The 21438-nt window shown below is 53.3% G+C and overlaps 1 long non-coding RNA gene across 1 annotated transcript in view; it reads right to left on the minus strand.

Annotated features, from left to right (window-relative positions):
- Positions 1-2241: 2241 nt before the first annotated feature.
- LOC123601335 overlaps positions 2242-21438 on the minus strand; it is a 32971-nt gene continuing 13774 nt past the window's right edge. The window contains exons 3-4 of the long non-coding RNA XR_006714053.1: positions 6481-6594; positions 2242-3067 (exon numbers count right to left, since the gene is read on the minus strand). This is a non-coding gene — a long non-coding RNA (uncharacterized LOC123601335). The remainder of the gene's footprint in view (positions 3068-6480; positions 6595-21438) is intronic.

Below are 21438 nucleotides of genomic sequence, written 5' to 3' on the forward strand. Positions count from 1 at the left end.
CCTGACGGCAGGCGCTGGGCAGAATGGAGCCTCGCCTCGGCATTTTTCTGAAGACAGATGGGCACTGGGAGCCCCGAGAAAGCTCCGCCCGGAAAACTCCAGTGGGTGTACGGGCCCTGCCTGCTGCAGCCCCCTCCCCTCCCACCCACAGCCCCTGCCCCTCTCCCTGCCTGCTCGCTTATGAAAAATGTTCAAATAATGAATGGTTGTTGTTTACAGAAGTAATTTCATGCTACATTTCCATTATTGCCTGGATTTGTTTAGCTTCGCACACTACCCCATTGCCTACGATGAACTTTTAAGGAAATATTGCTCGCGCTTCCCGCTCTGCCGTTCCGCTTCTAATGGAAGCCGCTTGCATTTGAGACATATTGTGACACTTCATAACTGTGTGCAAATAAGCATTCTTAAACTGCTAGGGTCAATTAATCATTGTTGCAGAGGCTGATCTGCTTCTGGTGCAGCAGAATCCACTCTTCGGGGGGTGGGGGTGGGGGTGGGGGGGGCAAGGTTGGGTGGGAAAGAGCCAAATAACTCTGGCAGAGGGACCAGGGGCCTGTCTGTGCTTTCCAGATCATCCTAAACCACTGGAGCACAAGTGTGTTCCTCTCTCGTCTTCAAAACAGTTCAGTGTGGGCCTGTAGAGCAGAGTGTGAGGGATAGTTAGGGTGGGGGCTGCGTGGGAGGACGGAGTAACACACGAATGCCATAGGCCTCCGATGTCTACTTAAAGACAGCGCTCTAGTCGGGATTCCATCTTGAGATGGCCCACGTCTCCGTTATGTTTGGGAGTGTGATATATTGACGCACTCCGAGGCTGGCTGTTAGCCCCTGCTCTGAACGCCCCAGCCCTGTGGTCTCTGAGCCCTGCAGCTGGATGTGCTCGGTGGCTATCACCCTCGGGGTGTCTGTCCAGAGCATCCTCACTTCCTCCTACTGCTCCAAATTGTTGGTGATCTTGGCGGCCAGGAAATCAACTTTGGAGCATGAGGACCAGATAGCCAAACTTTATGAATTCTTTGTGAAAGAAGAAAGAATAGACTGGCTACGAGCATGGGAACCCTCTTCAAAGTAAGAGTCAGGATGTGTATTTTACTCAGAGCTCTTTGTTTCCTTCCTGATTCTCTATTGAGTTGGAGCAAGGGAAGAACCTGGAGACAGGCTAGGAGGGGCTGTATCCTTTAGTGAAAGCGCGTTAGCCAGTTCATTCTGTAAGTCTACACCTGCTGTAGGCAAGACGCTCCTGAGCACCGTAGATCAGAGTCCCTTCCTTCTCTGAGGAGATGATGCTTGAGGGTGATAAACACATCCCCCCTCTTGGTGCATACCTGCAAATCCTTCCAGACCCCATATGTGTGCACACCTGTATGCATTTTCTTCTTCATTAATGACTCTCGAATGAAATAATTTTTCCTCATAATGGCCTATAGTTGCCAAACTTTGTATATAACAGATATTTATTATTTTAATAAAAAGAGATAAATATACGGTTTTTTTTCCAACATCAGGGGAGATTTGAAAACATTTGGGAAAGATTTTCATCCATAAGGATTAAAATGATTAAGTGTTGGTGCTTCAGTGATCATACATTCCACTATCTGAAAAATGTGGGTGATGAGCGAGGGTGGAATGTGTGTGCGTGTGTGAGAAGGGCAGGGGTGTAGCTAGGGGTGGCAGGCCTGGGGATGGTCCCCGGGATTCTGAGGCAGTGTGAAACGGACCATGGGTCCTAGAGCATGTGTTCACTAAGCTTGTCAGCCTGTACAGAGATTAGGGCTGGGACCATGGCCAGAGAACCGTCTCAGTCCCCAGCAGCACAGAGGAAGCCTGAGACATAATGAAAATGAGTCGCCCAGCACAGAAAGTGGAAAACGATATTGATTTTCCAGTGCTTGGTTGCTCAGGGGAGCTCATCAGGTACAACCTCACAAGCCTGTCCACCACCCTGGAGGGGTCTGTGGCGCCCCCTGCCTGCCTCACTTTGCTACTTCGCAGAAGCCAGCTCCCCCATTTAGCCTCTGCAAGCCCCATGAAGTACCTCCCCCGGGGTCCTAGGGGTCCAGCTCAAAGTGGAAGGGCAGGTAATGGAGGGGCAGAAGGGGTCTGGGAGGGCACAGCACTTGGCTCTGATGTGTGTGAGCAGAAGTGAGACCACTGCCCACAGACCAAGTTGTTGCCCCAGCTCTGGATCCCTACCCCCACCCATCACTGCTACTTGCCCCCCCTCCCAGCCCCCCTGCACTACAGGACTCCAAAGCCATGGGGAGGGAGAGCAAGCGCCACTCTTGAACATGAAGCAGAGAACGGAGGCAGCCCCACAGAGCCTCACACCCCTAGGAAGGTGTTACCATCTGGGCAGCTGATAGAATACCATTGTTACAATCCTGGCCTGGCATCCTGGCTCCTTCATTTGCCACTATGTAAGTGTAAGCAAATCATTGAACTTTCTTGAGCCTCAGTAGCACCATCTGCAGAACGGGGAGAATAGTTGTCTCCTCGAGGGGTTTATTGTGAGAATATCATCACATAAAGCAGGTAAGTCACTTAGCATCTGCTTGGCTATAGGAGTGCTCATGATTGTTCACTAAAACAACAACAACAACAACAACAATGATAAAATCTAAGGATCTAGGGGAGGGCTGGAGCCCACATCTGCTCCCTGTGACCTTTTTCACTTTATGAATGGTACCATCATCCCCTCATTGCCTGAGGCAGAAACCTTGAGGTCATTCTAGAGTCCTCTCTTGCACCCCACAGCCAATTAGTTGTAAAGTTCTTCCCATTCCACTTTCTGAGCACCCCTCTATTCCCACTGCCTCCCCTACCCATTCAGGCGCCACGACTTCTCTCCTGGACTATTATAGTTGCTCCACACCGGCTTCCCCAAATCCACTCTTGCCCTCCCCACTGCGTTCGACACCCCACACCTGAAGCATATCGGGAGTTCATCACACTCTGATTCAACATCTTCAATTGCTCCTCTTTATTCTGTGCTCGCGTGTCACTCTGCGTGTCCCCCAGGGAACAGTGAGCTCCTCCAGTACACAGCCCTTGGACTTGCACCACTCTGGAACAGAATAGGCTCACTGAATGACTGTTGAGTGAATGCACGATATATACAGGGGGCCCTTCCTCCCTCCCCTGTCTCACATCTACTGCTACTTAGAGCCAACACCTTGGGCCTGCATCTGACCACAATATATTAGAGGCATGAAATGATGGCCCATTGCAGGTGGGTGGGCACTGAGGGAGTGGGGTGCTGGGGGCAGAGCTACAGAGGTGGGGGAGGCAGAGGAAGAAGAAACAGTGGGCAGGGGCAAGACTGCGAGGAGCCTGGGAGGTCTGGTAAGGACTGTGCACTTTACTTTGTAGGTAGTGGGGGAGCCATTGAAGGTTTCAGGCAATTAGAAGACATGATCCGATTTCTTAGAAATGTTGCTCCAGAATGAAGGGATGTGGAATAGAGACCGGAAAACCAGACAGGAAACACTTCCATTCCTTTACGTAAGAATTGAGAGATGGTGGTGGAGAAGGGGGATCAGATTCAAGAGGTAAAATTAATAGGCTTTGGTGACTGTTGAGTTTGAGGGAAGAGAGAAAGAGAGAAGTGGAGGATCTAGCAGGTTGCCAGGTTTCTGGAGAATTCCCAGACGATTGTGCAATGATAGTGCCATTCACCGGGATGCTAAGTACAGGAGGAGGGGCAGCCTGGGCCAGGAGGGGTGGGCTCCATTTTGACCATGTGACACCCAAGGTTAGATGTCCGGAATCTGTTGGCTGTAGGGGTCAGGATGCAGCTCAGGGCTGGAGACAGAGATGCAGCGGCCTCTGTAAAATTCAACAGTGGGAGGAAGCCGAGCACCAGCCGGACTGTAAGGAGGTATGTTCAGTGAGAGAAAGAGGGCTGGGTCGAGACCCTGGGAACACCAGCATTTAGGAGGCCAGCGGAGGAAGGGGAGAGAGAAGGGAGTGAGGAGGAGCAACAAGAGGCAGGAAGAAAGTAGGGGACTGTAGGATCGGAGAAAATGGGAGAAAAAGCCTTCACAGAAGCATGGTCAGTCATGTGGCCCACAGAGACTTAGCAGGAAGGGGAGGGGTTCAAGATGCCTTGGGCAGGGTGCCAGGGGGAAGGCAGACTTAAACAAGATTCTTTTTTGGTAACCATTGAGGAGACTTAAGTGTAGATAGTTACCTACAGATTTAAATTTTTATCCTGCCTCCTTTCCCAAACAATGTAAGGCAGCTGAGAAAAACGTGATCATATTTAGAGTTGGGGAAGAGCATCAAAGTGGGGCCAGGCCTGCTTCCCGCATGATCCCCTATAGCGCAATTCATTTCTCAGCAAGTACTGTGCAAGGGTCTCCGCCATGGTCTCAGGACAAAATCAGAATTGGATGAGGCCAAGGTGGGGTCAAGACTGTGAAGTCAGGGTGGGGTTGCTGGGCGTGCAAAGTGCGGCAGGGGTCAGATGAAGACAAGGGGTGAGATTGGAGGGTCAGGGTATGGAGGTGTCAAGGGCATGGAATCCCAATGGGAACAGAGTGTGGTCAAGTGGGGTCAGGACAGGTAGGGCCCCAGCAAAAGCAGGAGGGAGTGGTCACTCTGGGTGGTGACTGTGATGGGAGCTGCCGTATCCCTCGCCCCACCGCTACATGTGTGCCTGAATGCATATTTGAGTGGTGGGTCTGCCAAGTGCTCGTGGCGTGTGTGTGTGCACATGTGTGTGCCATGTCCTTTTGTGAGTATGTGTAGATGTGGAACATATGTGTGTATTTTGTATAATGGTATGTGTTCTAAAACCACAGAATGGACTGACTATTATAATCAGAAACTCAGTACACACCCTTCAAAGATACAACCAAATATCCCATCCCATTTCCTGATAATTTCCCAAGGCCAAAGAACTTTGGAAGCGATGTGGAGAGGGAGGACCTCTGGTTCTTTGTCGGCTTTGAAGGATACATTGATGGGAATAGGGCAGGGGGTAGTTGGTAAAAAATGGACCTCACCCCCAAGTCTGGAATCTTCCCACCCTGCATCTCACCTTACTGAGTCCAAACTATTCTCCCACCTAATTCAGCATTGGAGTGAATGCTACTGCCTCAGCACCTCTCCTCCACATCCCCCTAATCTATCCCCTTCCTTCCTTCCTTCCTTCCTTCCTTCCTTCCTTCCTTCCTTCCTTCCTTAACTCAACAAATTTTTATGACTTGCTTCCAGGATCTGAAGATACAAAGATGAATAGAACTCAGACAGTGACCTCCGGGGGCTGGTTATCCCTCAAGGGAGAGAGTTGGATTAACAGAGTATCAGCCAGGCAGTGACTAAATATAATAGGTGCTCAATAAATACATATTGAACGAATGAGGGAACATAGTAAGTATAATAATAGATTATAACAAAATAAGGGACAGTGATAGGAAAGAAAAGAAACCTTTCCTCTTCCTGGAGATCAGGGAAGGCTTCATGACATCTGGTGACAACCAGATGAACTTGTAAGATTTGAATAGGAGCTTATAGGTGGCACTGAGAAAGAGCACTGAGCAAATGTCAGCACGGGCAAAGGATAGGCAAACAGGAGCAGCCGAGTGTGTGTGTTAATTGGCACAGCTAGGGCACGGGGCATGGAGACAGGAGGTGGCAGACGAATTGGGGAGGAAGCTGGCACTTGTCACAGAGGGCAGTGAGCAATGCTTTCTCCCGAAGGTGGATGGGGGCTCTTCCAACCAGTCAGGGGGGCAATGACCAAGCAGGGGCCTGGTGAAGAGGAAGCATTTGGGTGCAGATCTGTGGGACCCAGCTGTTGAACAAAGGGCTGTGGCCTAGAGGTGGTGGCCCATATTCAGAAAGGCCCTGTGCTTAGGGTTTAATGCTCTATCGTTGCCATCTTGAAATTCTCAGAATTTTGAGTTTGTGTTTTGTATGTGAAGCCCGAGGGGACAATGGAGCATGTGCCAAGGGCCTGGAGCACAGTCCAGCTTCCAAACCTCCTGGGGTGAATTCTCAGCCTTCTTCTACCCCTAGCCCTGGGTAGGGCCCCCTTGTTGCCTCCCTCCACTCCAGGGGCAAAAGAGGGCCCTATTCCGAATTGGCCCTCACCCTGGCAGTGTTCTGGACACAGAACCGGGGAAGGCCAGGTACGTATCCCATGGCTTCTTGGGCAAAGTGGCAGTCATCCCTGCCCACCCTCGTCAGCCAGGGTCAAGAAGAGTCCCGCATTTAACTCTATGGTGGTGGTCAGGGTGGGGGGTCTCTTGCCCATCCCTCACACAGGGATAGGTCACATCCCAAATACACCCTGCCTGGGTTATCAGGTGGCAAAGGGCTTTTTAAGTTTGCACAGGGATGACAGATGAGGCACATGGGGTATGAAACAAGGCAGACCGTCTCCTGACCATCCCACCTTTTGTTCTGGCTTCATCTTCCTGGTGTGGTCACCGTGGGGGGTGATCAAAAGGCAGATATATCAGTGTTACTCACTGCAGATTTCCGGGGAGTTCTTTATGGCTCAGTTTCTGTGGATTTGTTTGTTGACAAAGACGATCGTGCCTGCCCGTGGCTTCCATTACCATGAGGACCTTCACCACGGTGCCCCTAGGAGTTAAGAGTTGGAGGTCTGGCTCTGCTGCTTATTCCTTTTGGGAAGTCGGGCAAGTTACTTAACCTCCCTGAACTTCGGACCCTTCATCTATAAAAGGATAGTAATACACCAACTTCATGGTACGGTTATGAGGATTAAGTGAAATTAAGAAAAAGTTGCTTCGTAGAGTGTTTGACACTGAATGGGTTTGACACTTGGACAATAAGAAGAACTGTAATAATAATGACCACTTGTATTGTGTCATTGTACTTGCTGTGTGCCAGACACCGCCCTAGGGCTTACGGGCATCAACTCATCCAGTTTTCAGCACACCTCGTAAGGTGGGTCCATCTTGCAAGAAACTGAGGCACAGAGAGATTAAGAACTTGTGCCAGACCACACAGCCAGTAAATGGAAGAAGCAGGCTTCTAACCCCTGGTCATCTGGCTCCAGGGTCTGTCTTCATAATCACTGTTCTATTCTGCCTTGTTTGTTAAAATAAGTGCACAATAAGATGACAGGTGTTATTTTTCTATTTTTTAAAATTATTTTGCCTCACACACATGCACGAGCTCCTATACTTATCAACACACACACATGCACACATGAGAACTTGCCTCCTGTGGCAATGGAAGATCATTCCAGAAGGTGACTTCAGGGGAGCGTGGACCCTGTAGAGAACTCAGGGCAGACAGAGCCAGGTTGCTCCAGCCCAAGGATGCCCACTCCCCTCCCACCAGGCCAGCAAGTTATATGAACAGAAGCCAGAAAACAGAGGACGGGGCCTGGCGCTCAGCCAAGCTCACTGAACATATTGAGTGGTCCCTTGTGTCACATGAGGCCAGGCTCAGGCAGTCCTGTCTCCCATCCATGAGAATTGGGTTTCCTAGTTCCAGAAGGTGGAGCAAGAACAACACAAGCCCTCATTACTTTGTGGTGTGACACAGGACAAAAGGACTGAGTGTGGGCTTCTGCTGAGGCAGGAAAAGGAAGTGACCTGGTATCTCTCTGTGTCCCAGCTGCATGGTCCTCTGGCCCTCCTTCTATACCTCCAGGAACAGAGACCTCACTGCCCTCCGAGGTAGCTGTGATGTCATTTGTCAGCATAGCACCACAACCCGCCCGCCTGTAGCTCCCACCCTCTGAGCCTACCTGGGGTCCTTCTGTCACACACTCGGAGCTCAATGACTCACCTGCTCCAAGCTAAGACCCTCTCTTGTTCCTGGGGCTCAGACCACCTCATCAGGTCACCCCTGCAGCCACCAGGCCTGGGATGGAAGACACATGGTCCTGAGACGATGGTTTGGTTTTGTCAGCAAGAGCCAATTTGTTCAATATTCAGGAATTTTGCAAGTCAGTTCTTAAACTACTGGGAGCTTAAAATCTGCCACAGTGGAAGTATTGACATCAAGGAAATTGGCAAACACTACACATTAGGGCCCGTTTTCCCCTGGAGAGCCAGTGTGCTGGCACGCCACACCGTGGAGCCCTGACTCTCATGGGCCAAGGAGGATGCCCAGTGTGTGTGTGTGTGTGTGTGTGTGTGTGTGTGTGCGCGCGCTTGTAGGAGTCTCCGTATGTATCCGTAGGAACATACATGTGTGTGTATGAGACGTGTGTTTGTGCATCCCTCTCTGTGTGTTTCAGGGGCTGGCAGTGGGCTCACTGACAACCAAAACTACCCAGGTAGCAAGAGTGTCCCAATGTAGGAAAAATGTCCCCCAGAGGTCTTGCAAGCGGCTCAGACCTGTGACCACGCAGGGTCTTCCACCCAAACCCGGGGCGGGGGCAGGGGGACTCAGGCTCACCTTAATCATATAGTAAAGGGCTGGGACTTCTGAGCAGATAAACCCATCAGCAGCCCCAGAATCCCTGCAGCTGGTCCAGCAGCCACTTGTTAGCTCTATTCATAAACTGTGTTCTGATTCAGTTGGTTGTTCTTTTTTGTTTTAATACAGAAAACAGGGTTGGGTCACTTTGCAAAGTCTTAAGTCTGGAACAGTTAAAACAGCAACGACGGTAACAAATTACCTGAGGTTAGTAAAGAGATAATCTTTAGCTTTTCATGTAAAATAATGTTCATACCAAATCCAGAGCAGACCAGTGAGAAGGCACGACTGGGGGGGGGGGGCGGGGGGCTGGTTACTACGGCAACTCCAACCCAGTGAGGGAAAAGACAGTCTGTAAAACAAGCTGTGGCTCAGTGTCCTACGAGGGCTGGGACAGCCCTGACTCTGTTGGGCCAGGCACTTGTGGAAGGAAGTCAGGGCTTTTTCCAGAGGCCATCGGGCTGACCTGGGTGCACCCGAAATGAGAGGGCTGGCAATTAAATAGCACGGTCACTTCCCCATGCTGGCCACGCACAGGAAATGCTCCGTAAGTGCTGTGTGCTTTTTTTTTCTTTTTAGGGGTCTTTCTTTCTTCCCCCACCCTTTCTTTCCTAGATAAGGACTAGAGATGTCTGCACAGCCTGGATCCCTGGGATGCTGGTTAGAGCCCAGAATGGGAAGATAATGATCCAGGTCCTTCCTCCCATCTTCCCTGAAGGTCTGAGAGGGAAGGACTTTGTTACAATGTCCCCAAAGCGGGGAGTCTACCGGCACAAGAAGTGACCAAGAGGGTAAGGACCTCGGGCCAGGACCCACCCACTCACTCTCTAGTTCTAACTGGACTCTCCATCCGGGAACTCTCAGAAGAGTGGGTGGTGGACTTTCTGCGTGGGACCCCTGCTGACCACTGGCTGGACCAGCCCTTCTGGCCACAGCAGCTGTCCTCAGCAGCATCTGGAGGAACTTGGCTCTGTCGTCAGTCCCTGACCACCCTGGGGGAAACAGCCGCTGTACCCCCTGATGGGTACACTCAGAAGGAGTACCCAGGAACCACAAACTAGAGGCTCAGCTTCCTGTGCCTGGTTGGCTGCCCTCTGGTGGAATTCTAGGGGTTCCCCGGAGAGAACTCAGAATGTGGGGGGTAGGGAGTGGCAAATGAAGATATTTAACCCAAGCTCTGTTGTTATCTGCTTTGCATGATAGGCTTGTTTGTACAAAGACTTTGTTTGAAGAAAGCGTTCAGTTACTTTTTAAGAGTTGCAAATCATTGGTTTAGGAGCAGAAATTTCATTAGCTAGGTTGGTTAATAACCCTTAGGGGATTCCATATGGTGGAGGCAGGGTGGGGAGTTGCATGTATTTTGTGCAAGATTCTTGGGGGTTCTGATTTGCCCTGAGAGCCTAGTGGGGTCAGAGAAGCCTGAGCCAGGCAGATCCCATGGATGGGACGAATCACGTCCTGGGTCCCTGCACCATCTTCCTCTGCCTGGACATGAGCCCAGAGACCTGCCCGCCTGTCCTGTGTTTATCTGGGGTGTTATCTCGGTGGCCTGGGCCAGGCCCTCCTATGATTACAGCCTCCGTACGTTGTGTTGGGGAGAGGTGTTTGCATGCCCACCACACCTCAGCCCCATTGCCCTCAGGTGTGTGCCTCTAAGAGGCTGACGGAGAGAAAGGGGTGGGGGGCTCCCTTCAACCCAAGGGGACAGGGCATCTTCTCAGCATCCCTTGGGCCAGATTCCTCTGACAGAACAAGGGAAGGGGGACTCTGGAGAAGGTGACATGGCCTCTGGGATTCCCCAGCTTCCCCCAGCTATCCTCTCAGTTCAGGAGTTGGAACCTAATGGAAGGGGATCCCTGAGTAAAAGGAAGGAAAAGAGGCCTGCCCTGGAGGAGGCTGTGCCTCAGGTTGGTCCCACACCTGGAACTGGTATGCTGAGGGGCAGGGGGGAGGGGAACTAGACAGGAAGGCCCTAATCCCAAGACTGCCCTCCCCCCCAGGACCTACACGCTTTACCTGCCCCTCCCACATGCAGACCCTTCTCCCAGGCACATTCTTCCAGCTCCCCCTGCTTGACTGTCCCAGGATGGGCCCATGATCTTCTCCCCCTCTACCCTACGCCCTCTCCACAGACCCAGCCAGCTCACTCCTGGCCTGGCACAAAGGTTCCTTCTCTGTTCTCCACCTATCCCTGTGCAGCTCCTATGTACCTGCCCAGGTGAGCCTGTGCCTTAAGCCTGGGTCCTCTAGGGGGCGGCAGAGAGAGTCCAGACTAAGCGGCCAAAGAGTCCTCTTCTAAAATTTTTTTAATGTTTATTTATTTTTATTTTGAGAGAGAGAGAGAAAGACAGCATGTGAATGGGAGAGGGGCAGAGAGAGAGGGAGACACAGAATCCAAAGCAGGCTCCAGGCTCCGAGCTGTCAGCACAGAGCCCAATGCAGGGCTCAAACTCAAGAACCGCAAGATCATGACCTGAGCCGCAGTCGGACGCTTAACTGACTGGGCTACCCTGGCGCCCCAAGAGCCCTCTTCTAGATGCATTTCTATCCCTGAATTGCTGGGTGCCTTGGGACAATCCATTGCCCTCTCTGGGCCTCCATTTCTACATTTGCTTTTTTGGGGAGATGACTCCCTGTTGGACATACATCTGTGGCTGGGCTGCTGCAGAGAATCAAAGGAGGAGGTGGAGAAGTGAGTGTCCAAGCTGCCAGGGAGGAGTGTCAGAGGCTAAGAGGCAGTGGGGGGTGGGCACCATCTGTGTGCTGTGGGCAAGAGGGTGCCATGGCTGAGAACCTCCCCCCGCACCCCCATCTCCAGGATGGCAGACCAACTTCTACACACAGGCCAGGGATCCACTGTTGGTGGATCACGCTCGTCAGGGTCCCAGCTCCGGGCACTGGGACCCAAGAGCCGAGAGTGCTGTGTGCCTGGAGGAGCCGGGCACCCCTGGGGCCCACATGCCTGTGACCACCTCTCCCTCTGCCACTTCTATCTGGGTTTTCTCAGCACGGTCTGACTTTAGGACTAATAGATTTGGGATTTCTCTTTGTGAGAAATACAAGCCCAGCATATGGAGCTGGGAGGTTCCTAGCCCACCCAGATGCCCAGGGTCCTACATTCCCCTTCCCTGGGGAGGACTGGCGTTTGGGCTTAGGGGATGTGGTTGGCCCTGCCCAGGAAGGCTGGGAAGTCAAGGAGGCTGGAGAGGCCTGGGCCCTGCTCTGGCCTCTGCCAAACTGCACCGGGGAGGCCCAGAGGGGTTTATTTGGTTTTTTTAATTATCATTTTTACTTTTTTTCTCCTCATGAAAAAGTTTTAATATACACAGTAAATTAAGCCCAGAAAAAGGGAGGGGGGGGCACATTTCATCTTTAATCTATTTACTTCTGAATATTTAACATACAATTCTGGCACCAATCACCAAATTTAACTGGAAAATTACTCACTAATCTGTTTGCTTATTTGGAATAATTGGGTCGGCTGCCAGCGCGAGGATTTCCCCCCCTGTTTAATATCTCAGTTAGTAGTCCAATTTCAGCTTGGCGGCATAATTACTCTGACAGAGCTGTAGCCACGGGGCCTGGGAGTGGGGCTGCTTTTAAACCGTAAATTATGAAGGATTAGCATTTATGAATTTTAAATCAGGGCTGGGGTAGGAGACACTAAAGCTGCTTAACGCTGGGGAACAGCAGCCTCCACTCAGCGGCAGAAGCCGTAACCCTTCCGCTCCCAGGACGTGGGAACCCAGGACGGGGATCGGTGACCCAGGAGGTGTGGACACACAAAGGACAGGGGGGCAGGGGAAGCTGAAACAGCGATGGAGCCTCTGGGGGTGAGAGAGCCTGGGAGGAGCAGAGCAAGGGGCTTTGGCCTCCTCCCCTTTCCTGTCCAGTCTGTGGGGAATGGGGGGAGCAAGAGTTCAACTCCCATTGCCCCAAAGGCAGCTTGGAGCACAGACTCAGGAGTTGGGGTCAGTGCCTGCAGCCCTCTGCGTGCCGGCAGCCTAGAATGTGAGCATTCTCAAGAACCCCCCTCTGGCCCTGAGCCAGTCTGACCCAAAGTTCTCTGGCTCTAGGTGAGACTTCCCAGTGTGCCCCGTGCTGGTGAGTTGCAGAATGGCTGGCGACACTCCCCCAGGTTCGTCACTCTCAGTTCTTGCCTTCCAGCCCACTCTGCCTCCATCCCCGCCCCAGTCCCCTCTCGCATGCAAGGGCCAGGGGACCCACCTTGGAAACCAGATGGACCTGGGTTTGAAACCCAGGTATGCTCTTTGTGAGCTGTGTGTCCATGGATAAGTTACTTAACCTTCCTGAATAGCTCAGCTAAATGAAAACAGTAATTCCTACCTTGCAGGTGGCTGGGAGACAGTCATCAGATACCGTGGGTGGAGTGCCAGGCACAGTGGTTGGCACATGGCAGGTGTATATCGGAGCAGCTCCGTGCTCTTTAGGGTCTCCTCAAACCTGAGTCTGTGCCCTGCCTCCACTGCCCTCTCCTTGTACTTCCTCCCTCATAGCACAGGGAAATCTCAGCCCCTGGCCATTCAACCTGGCCTTATGGCGGGTGCCAAGGGTGGGTCTTAGGCTTCTGTCGGCTCAAGGACTGATGGTCACTAAAGCTCTGACTCTGGAGCCAGGTTGGCTGTACTCGAACTCTTACTCTGTCATTCACTAGCCGGGTGAACTTGAACAAGTTATTTAGCGTCTCTATGCCTCAGTTTTCCAACTTGCAAAACGGGAATAGTAGCAATAGTATTTTATCATAGCGCCGTTAATAAGGTTTAGTGACTTAATTACTGTGTTCAGAATCACGCCTAACACACACAGTAAGCACTAACCGTGGTAGTTATTTTTATTTATCATCCTTATGAGGAAGAGGACTATTGCCCTCTCTGTGGAACCTGCCTGTTGTGAGGCTGCAGGTTGACTTCTCCTGGGCTTGGGGCACCTCCAGGTTGCTCACAAGAGTAGAAGGAAAGGGGGCAGGATCTGAGTGGGTAGAAGAAGGCTACCCAGAACCTCACTGAGGACCAGTCTGGACCATATCACTCTGTTCGGGAGCAAGCAGGCCTTACAGTGGTCAGACCTCTACCTGTCCCATCTGTGGGTGATGGGGCCTTCCTGTGACTTGCAGCTCTGAAAGGGCCTTCTGAGGCACCTGCAGGGGCAGATCCCCAGGGTCCAGGCTAGCTGCACAGGCAGCAGATACATGGGGGACAGGAGAGAGGGCAAAGGGGCACGTTAGCCCAGAAAACCCCTCTGCACGGACCAGCCCTCCTTCCCAAGCTGGCCAAGATCTCTGTCCTCCAGGGTCCCCAGGCCTGAAGTAGTGGCATAGTGGGTGGCCGGGGAGGGGTGAGGGCCACTTCAGGCATCCCAGCGTGCAGGGTGAGCAGGCCGGGCTGAGTGGAGCCCAGAGGCCTCACTCCATGCCTCCAGGACTATGGCTCTGGGCCCGCCCTTCCCATGGCCCCGAGCCACACTCCGTGACACTGTCCTAGACCATCATGTATACAGGTGACAAATTGCCTACTGTGAGTACTCTGGCCCTTCAGTTCCCCTCTGTGGACCTCATTTTGCACATCTGAAAGAAGAGCAGGAGGGTCTAGGGGTCTGTGATTCAAGTTCATGGCTCATCATCTCAGCAAATAGACACAGCACGTCACTCCCCTGTTCTCTGCAGAAGAGGTCCCACGGCCCACCCACAGGTGCAGGCTGGGGGCAGTTTGGCTTTCTATGACCGTCCGACACCATCCATGACCTCAGGCTTAATGACAGACCAAGGCATAGCCTCAGCTCCTAGGCGCGGGCTGGCGGTGGGGGTCCTGGAACAACGTTGCAGCCCACACAGGGCCCCACAGGCTGTCACATGGTTTGGTGTTCTTTCTAAGGCTGGCCTGCATGATAATTTGCTTCAGCAAATAAATCCTTAAGTATTCCCCCTTTTACTTCCACGGACCCCACACCATCGTCTCCAGCCAGCTGGCCTTTCAGGGCCACGATCCGGGGCCCAGCGGAGGGGAAGGTAACTGCAGCAGTACTAAGTAAGGCTAGATTCCCGGGGGCCCAAGATTTCTGGCCCGGCTGGTCTGCAACCACGCTGGGATGCTTGATGGATGGGAAGTGCCCAGTTTGTCGAGTCCTTGCTGAGCTTTGTGATAACTCATTATATTTCTTTCTTTACAAATTGCCCCATTAGTGCTCTCGAATTGAACAGAATCATAAAGCCAGGAGCACCCCAGCCTGAGCTGAGCCTGGGCGGTGAATTACCTGTGGCTGGAAGGCCTGCATTTGGGGGAGGAAGCCAGGGGCCCGCTGGCTGGAGCAGGCCCTGCATCCTGCAAGGGAAGTGGGTTTGTTTTCTTTAAACTCCAGAGAATAAAAGAGTTCTAACCAAGTCCTGCTGGATTTAAATAGCAAGATCTGCCTCACTGTTCATTGGCTTTCAAGCTGGGGGCTCGGATCCCTGTTTGAGGGGTTAAACTCTAACCCCATTAAGCCATTTATGGGAAGCTGACCACCAGGGAGGGAGGCGGCCCCTCTTCCTGCAGCCTTCCTAAAGCCCACAGGTTCTGAAATTGGTTGTCACTCTCAGTCAGAGGATTCTAAACAAGTAGGCGCTAATCCCCTCTGTTAAGGAGATACTTATTTTGTCTGAAAAACTTCAAAGAGCCCATGACAGACACTCAAAATCAAAATTAGCATTCCAATGAGGATTTAAAAAATAATAATTCTTACAGTTCTGCTGAGGAGAGGAGAGGGGAAGTGACTGGCCAGGAGGCTGGGGAAGGAGGGGCAGCGCCTTTCATCTGCCCACCCCGAGGGGCTCTGGGGATCTGCCCCTGCTGGCTGAGACGCTGAAGCCCCTCCACAAAGAGGCAAAGGCTGGGCCCTGGCCTGGGCCGTCCAGGGTGGGCAGGAAGTGGCAGCTGCCCCCAAGGTTTGCACAGAGAAGCCCAAGGCTTAGGGAGGAAGATGGTTCCTGAGCTGCAGCTGAAGCCAGCCAACTGGACCCAGGGACGCCTCAGGGCTGCCTGCCTGAGGGCCACAGTGATGTTCCCCACTCTGATCCAGGACCTGCAGGAGTACAGAGAGGCTGACAAGTGTCCTGGGGCAGCTCAGTGGGGCGGCAGGCCAGGCACCTGCCCACATCTTGGCCGCAGCCACTGCAGGATCCCAGCACTCCCAGCAGCCTCCCTTCCAGAACCCAGCAAGCCTCCTGCCACTCCCAGGCACGACCCCTCCCTTTGCTGGACCAGTTCCCCCAGCTCAGCCTCACCGTGGCCTGTCCCACCAGTCCAGGAATCCTCTCTAGTCCTCTTTTACCTGTCATGTGGGCATTTCCATCTCTCAAGGGACCCTCTTGTTCCAGATTCCAAATTCCCAGGCCATGAGGAACCCCGTCTCCAGACAGGGCACTCTTCTCTCCCAATCTCTGTAGCCTCTTCCTGTCTGAAGTCTCCTGCAGGGCCTTCCGGGGCCTCCCTGGGCTTCTGGGCCAAATACACCACTTGCTCTATTGGCTCCTGCTTGGGCTTCCCAGGAAGCCAGGGGGCAGCACCTATCCCCTCCCGTTCCCCTTGGCCAGGTTGCCCAAAGTCTGTTTGGTGTTGCCCCCTGCAGGGAGGAACTAGCACATGAAGACTGTCAGTGCAGGGGTCATGGAAGTTCCAGGGACTCAGTGTTCCTCTACTCCCCTGGTACACACTGCTTTTCTGCATCACACCCCCACCCCAACCTGCCCCTGCGAAGCTCTCTCTCATCTGCCTAGTCCTCACTAGCACCTCTGCTCTGCTCCAAGGCTGACCCAGAACCAGATTCTGTCTGCTCTTGGGATGCTTCCAGCCCAATGGGAGATCCAAGCAGCAGGACTAGTCCATCACGGTGTAAAAGGTGTGAGCATTTGACAGGGGGATCAGAGAAGTCCATCTGGGGGCTTCCCGAGCAGCTAGGTGCCAATGAGCTTCAGTAGAAAGTCACCAGGTGGAGGAAAGAACAGAGCCTTCCAGTAGAGACAGCAGTGTGCAAGCACGGGGAAGCCAGAGAAGCTTGGGAATGAGACAGAACCCCGACTCTCAGTTCAGACAAGCCCAGTACCCCTTCCTTATCCCTAGCCCGGGTCCCCAGGCTCTGGATGAAGAGAGAGACCTAGCTTCCTCTCGGCTCTCTGCATTGTGAAGACAGCTAGAAGTTGGCAGTTTGCAACCTGAAAGAAGGCTCTTTCATGCCAGCATGCCAACCATGCTGGCACCCTGACCTAGAACTTCCAGCCTCCAGAACTGTGATAAATACATTTTTGTTGCTTCTAAGACACCCAGTCTATGGTATTCTACGACAGCAGCCCAAACTGACTAAGACAGACTTTCTTGGGGCCAAATGCAAACCAGGCGTTGGGATAAAGTCCCCCGACTCCAGCTTCTATCCCTCCCACAGCCTTGCTGGATCCTGAGGGGGCCCAGAGTACTGAGATAGAAGACCACGGGCAGGGGCTAAAGACCAGCATTATGCGCTGGGTCTGCTGCTGACCTCCCTATGCATGGCCTTAGGTGGATCAGGACTGCACTGAACTTGGGGCCCCTCCTGGCCCTGCCCTCTCATCCTGTCGGTCACACAGAGGGGCAGATATCTCCTTTTCCTGCTCCATGCCAGGCACCATGTTGTGCATGGGTGCAGCCTTTACCCAGAGGAGCTTGCAGTCAGGATGGGACAAACATCCACACAGTGTGGCAAGGTCTACCCGCGGAAGCACATGGCACTGTGGAGGCATTGAGGACAGGGTTTCAGGGGGAGAAGGGAACTAGGTCTGGGAAGAGGGGAAGAAAACCTGCTCGGAGGCCCTCTTCTGCAGCCGCGACCCACCCAGCTTCTCAAAATCCCGGGACCCCAGCTATCCCTGATGTGAACAGCCCAGGTGAGGAGAGCCGGCTAAGGAAGCATGACCCCAGCCCTGCCCACAGGCCTGCTGGGCAGGCAAAGCCCAGTCTTGGTGGTGGCTGCTGCTGTGTCCTCCTCAGCAGAGCCCCAAGGGGCCTAGCCTCAGCTCTTCCCCATTTCCTGCAGGCATTCCAGACTTCTTTTGGGCTAAACTGAGTCTGCCTATGGGCCAAGCTCGGGCAGGAGAGGAGGACTGAGTCCTGCCTGCCAGAAGCCGGGAAGTGACAGCCCAAGGTAGGAGCTGGTCTGCCTCCTGGGCCAAGGTTGGGTGGTAGCCTGTAGGGCCTGTGGGGCCTCCACTCTGCAGTCAGGGCTTATCTGCCTCTTGCCCCCACCTGGCCACTAAGCCTGATGCTGGTAATGAGCATCTCTTACACCACCGTGGCTCAGAGGAGGCCTCCTGGCAGCCTGGCCTTGTTCTCATTGTCCTGCTCCAGCCCAAATGCACCAGGCCCAGGCCTCAATCATGATCAATGGGCCGAGGATGTGCTGACAAGGCACTTTCATCTTTTCTCAAGGCCGGTGTTTGAACTTCTCCGAGCAAGCGGCCTTCCCAAACGGGCCTGTCTTCTAAGAAGGCGGCCAATCTCCTTTCCCTTGCTTCCTAAGCAGGCTGATCCTGAGAGTTATTGAGGCACAAAAAAGGAGACGTTCAAAGGCAAATCTAAATTACCGTCCTCTTCAAACTGGGGAAAAGTCTTATTAAGTCACCTGCATGTGAATCCCGGCCTATTTCTGTCTGCAGACCTTTCTTCCTTTGTGCCACATAAATGGACACATCTTATTGATTTTCTTTCAACCTGGATCACCTCCATAGCTGTGAATATGGGCAGACAAATCCCACTTCTTCCTCGCCGGTGGGGCTGAGGAAGAATGGGGGTGGCAGCCACGCGGGCCCAGCATGCCGGGGAGGTGCCTCACCCCTCCTCACCGCCCCTGGGTGCCTTTCCACAGGCCTCAGCAGAGCTCCTGAGAGCCAGCTCTTTCCTCAGGGGCACCAGGGGAGGCCCTGTGGGCCCGGGGAGCTGGCAGATGGGGCCTAGCCAGCCCTTCCTGGGTAGGAGGGCAACTCTGGGGATCCCTGAACTTGCCCACCTCTGCCCTCAGCCTGTTCTCTCGTTTTCTGTGTCTCTGACTGCTCAACCTCTGTGATTCTTCCACCCCCAAGCCCTTGCCACTTTGGTCCCACCATTCCAGCCCTGAACTCCTTGCGGAACAGGCCACACATGCTTCTTCCTCAGGGCCTTGGCAGTGCTGTTCCCATGCTCAGAAACTTCTTCCCCCAGACATCCTCAAGTCCCCTTTCCTCACCTCCTTCAAGTGTCAGCTCAAATGTCAACTTTTCAGTGAAGCTTTCTTGGCCACCCCACTCAAAATGGCACTCCCCCCACCCATACTGCCCAGATCCCTCCCACGTTTTATTTTTCCACACAGCACTTATTACAACTGACATATTCTGTGTTTTACTTGCTTTATTTTATCTCCCCCATTAAAATCTAAACTCCGTGTCAACAGAAATTTTCGTAGAACAGGCCCCTGCGTGAGGGTGTATCACCCCCTCAGACCCAGCTGGCCAACGTCCTCCAGGCCCTCAGCTGCCCTCTACAAGCCCTTCCCAGAGGATGGATCCTCCTGTGGGGACCCCAGGGCTGCTGCCCACCTCCCTCATTATACCTCTAGACTGGGCGAGTTGGTGTACTAATTACTATGCACTATGGTCTGAATGTTTGTGTCCCCCACCCCCAATTCATATACGGAATTTCTAATTCCCAGGGTGACGGTACTAGGAAATGGGGCCTTTGGGAAGTGGTTATACAAGAGCTTCCTTGCCCCTTGTATTATGTGAGGGCACAATGAGTCAGCCGTCTCTAACATGGAAAAGGGCCTTCACTGGAACCCGACTGTGCTGGCACCCTGATCTTGACCTTCCAGCCTCCAGAACCAAGAGAAATACATGTCTGTAGTTTATAAGCCACCCAGTCTTTGGTACTTGGTATAGCAGCCTAAGTGGGCTAAAACACTGCGTAAACCACCCCGGCTGGCTGACGGGAGCCCCGAGCTAGGATTGGCTCTCCCGGCATGGGTCCCAGCGTGACTCTCCTTTTATCTCCTGACCTCAGTTTTCCCACGTGCAACATGGAACCTGAAGACCCCTCTGTAGGCCTGATAATCAGAGCCCCTGGCCCATTCTGGGGAAAATCAGAACCAGCAGCTGGAGGCACTTAGACTGATCTAGGCTCAGTTCTCATCTTTGGGCTGCTCCAGGCCAGGCGGGTAGGTTGAGAGGCTGGGATGGAGTAGAACATTGGGGCCAGGCCCAGAAGGTTCAGGTAAGAGTGTGGCAGTGAGGGAGACACCCCAAGTCATGATTTCATCCCCCCCCCCCCACCGTTCTCGGACCCCAAATGAACCACAGGCAGGCATTCAGGCTGTGAGGATTAGAAGGCCACCAAACCTGACCTCAGTCCTCAAGGAGACTTTACCAATCAGTTCTTCATGTTTGGGGTGGGGGTGAGGGGGGATTGGCCAGGAGTCTCTGACTTGGGACCCATAACCCTGTGATCTTCCCTTCTCCTATTTTAAATGTGCTGAACAGAATCCTGGTCATGAGCTCAGCCCCAAGGCTGACCCTGTCGCTGACACTGACCTTGCTGCCAGGCCCGGCCCAGACACCTCCTGCCCCAGTGGACACGCTACCCCCCAGGGCTGCCAGCCTTCTTGCTGAGCTGAGCTGCAGGGAGCATGGCTGCCTCCCTACATTCATCTCCACCAGACTTCAGCCACCGGCCACGCGTGTGGCAGCTCCACCCACAGTGACCCTCCAGTCTCCAAGAGGCCTGTTCCTCTCCGTTAGGCCAATCGGTGATTCTTACCTGTCTGGTCTGCCTAGCCGTGACACCAGATACAGCTCCTCCCCCATCCTCCCTGCCCTCATCTTGACTGAAGTGTGGTCCTCCTCTCCCCAGGATGCCCGCAGTCACTTCCAAACTGGCCTCCCTGATCCTGACCCTAAACCTTGGCGTCACTGGGCTAGGAGGCTGGGGTCCGGCACACACAGCTGCCAATGATCTTTCTTTAAAAATCTGGTCCTTTATCTCCCTCTTGGAAAGCTTGCATTGCCCCAGGGCCCCTACTAGGTCACAAACTTAAAGAAGGCACTCACTCTCAGGGCTGTGCAAGTGCAGAGTCATTCTTAAAAAGCAGTGCTTCTGGGGGCGCCTGGGTGGCGCAGTCGGTTAAGCGTCCGACTTCAGCCAGGTCACGATCTCGCGGTCTGTGAGTTCGAGCCCCGCGTCAGGCTCTGGGCTGATGGCTCAGAGCCTGGAGCCTGCTTCCAATTCTGTGTCTCCCTCTCTTTCTGCCCCTCACCCGTTCATGCTCTGTCTCTCTCTGTCTCAAAAATGAATAAAACATTAAAAAAAAATTTTTTTTAAAAAGCAGTGCTTCTGTAAGTCTTGTGCCAAAGGGGCCCTGCTGGACTCGCCCTAGTCTCAGCCCTGCATCACCCTTAAATCCAGATAAACTCCACATTCCTTCACTTGGCTCAAGGCGCCACCACACCCCAGCCCCAACCCTCTCCTGCCTTGTCTCCTACCCAATCCCCAATGCCCCTGTACCTCACCACAAGGACCTGGGATCATTCACCTAGAGGCTCCCCCACTTCTGGGTTCCTGTACCCTCTCCCCTCCTGGGCCTGTCTCCTCTTGGTCTTCCAGGCTTCACTTGGCTGTCACCTTTTCCAGGTAAGCCTCTTTGGCCAGGGTGGGCAAGGGGTCTCCTCTGCTCCCAGGGACCCATGGGAGGAGCACACGGCACTAATCCCATTGTACTACCTTTGCCCATTTATGCGTCCCTCACTCCCAACGGGCTGACTCATCTTTGAGGGCCAGAACAATGTCTGGTTTCTCTCCTTTTCCAGCTCAGGGCCTGGCCCAGAGGAAGTCAGTACGTGTCAGATGGATGAAAGACTAACCCACAAGTGCGCAGGCTCATCAAAGAACGGGCTGTCAGCCCCGGCCCCAGCACATGAGCCCCACTGAGAAACCCCATGCGTCTGCTTGCTGGGGAGAAGCAGACAGATGGAAGCAAGTGAGG

The sequence above is a fragment of the Leopardus geoffroyi genome, chromosome D1, assembly GCF_018350155.1.
Source record: "Leopardus geoffroyi isolate Oge1 chromosome D1, O.geoffroyi_Oge1_pat1.0, whole genome shotgun sequence".
NCBI classification, from domain to species: Eukaryota; Metazoa; Chordata; class Mammalia; order Carnivora; family Felidae; genus Leopardus; species Leopardus geoffroyi.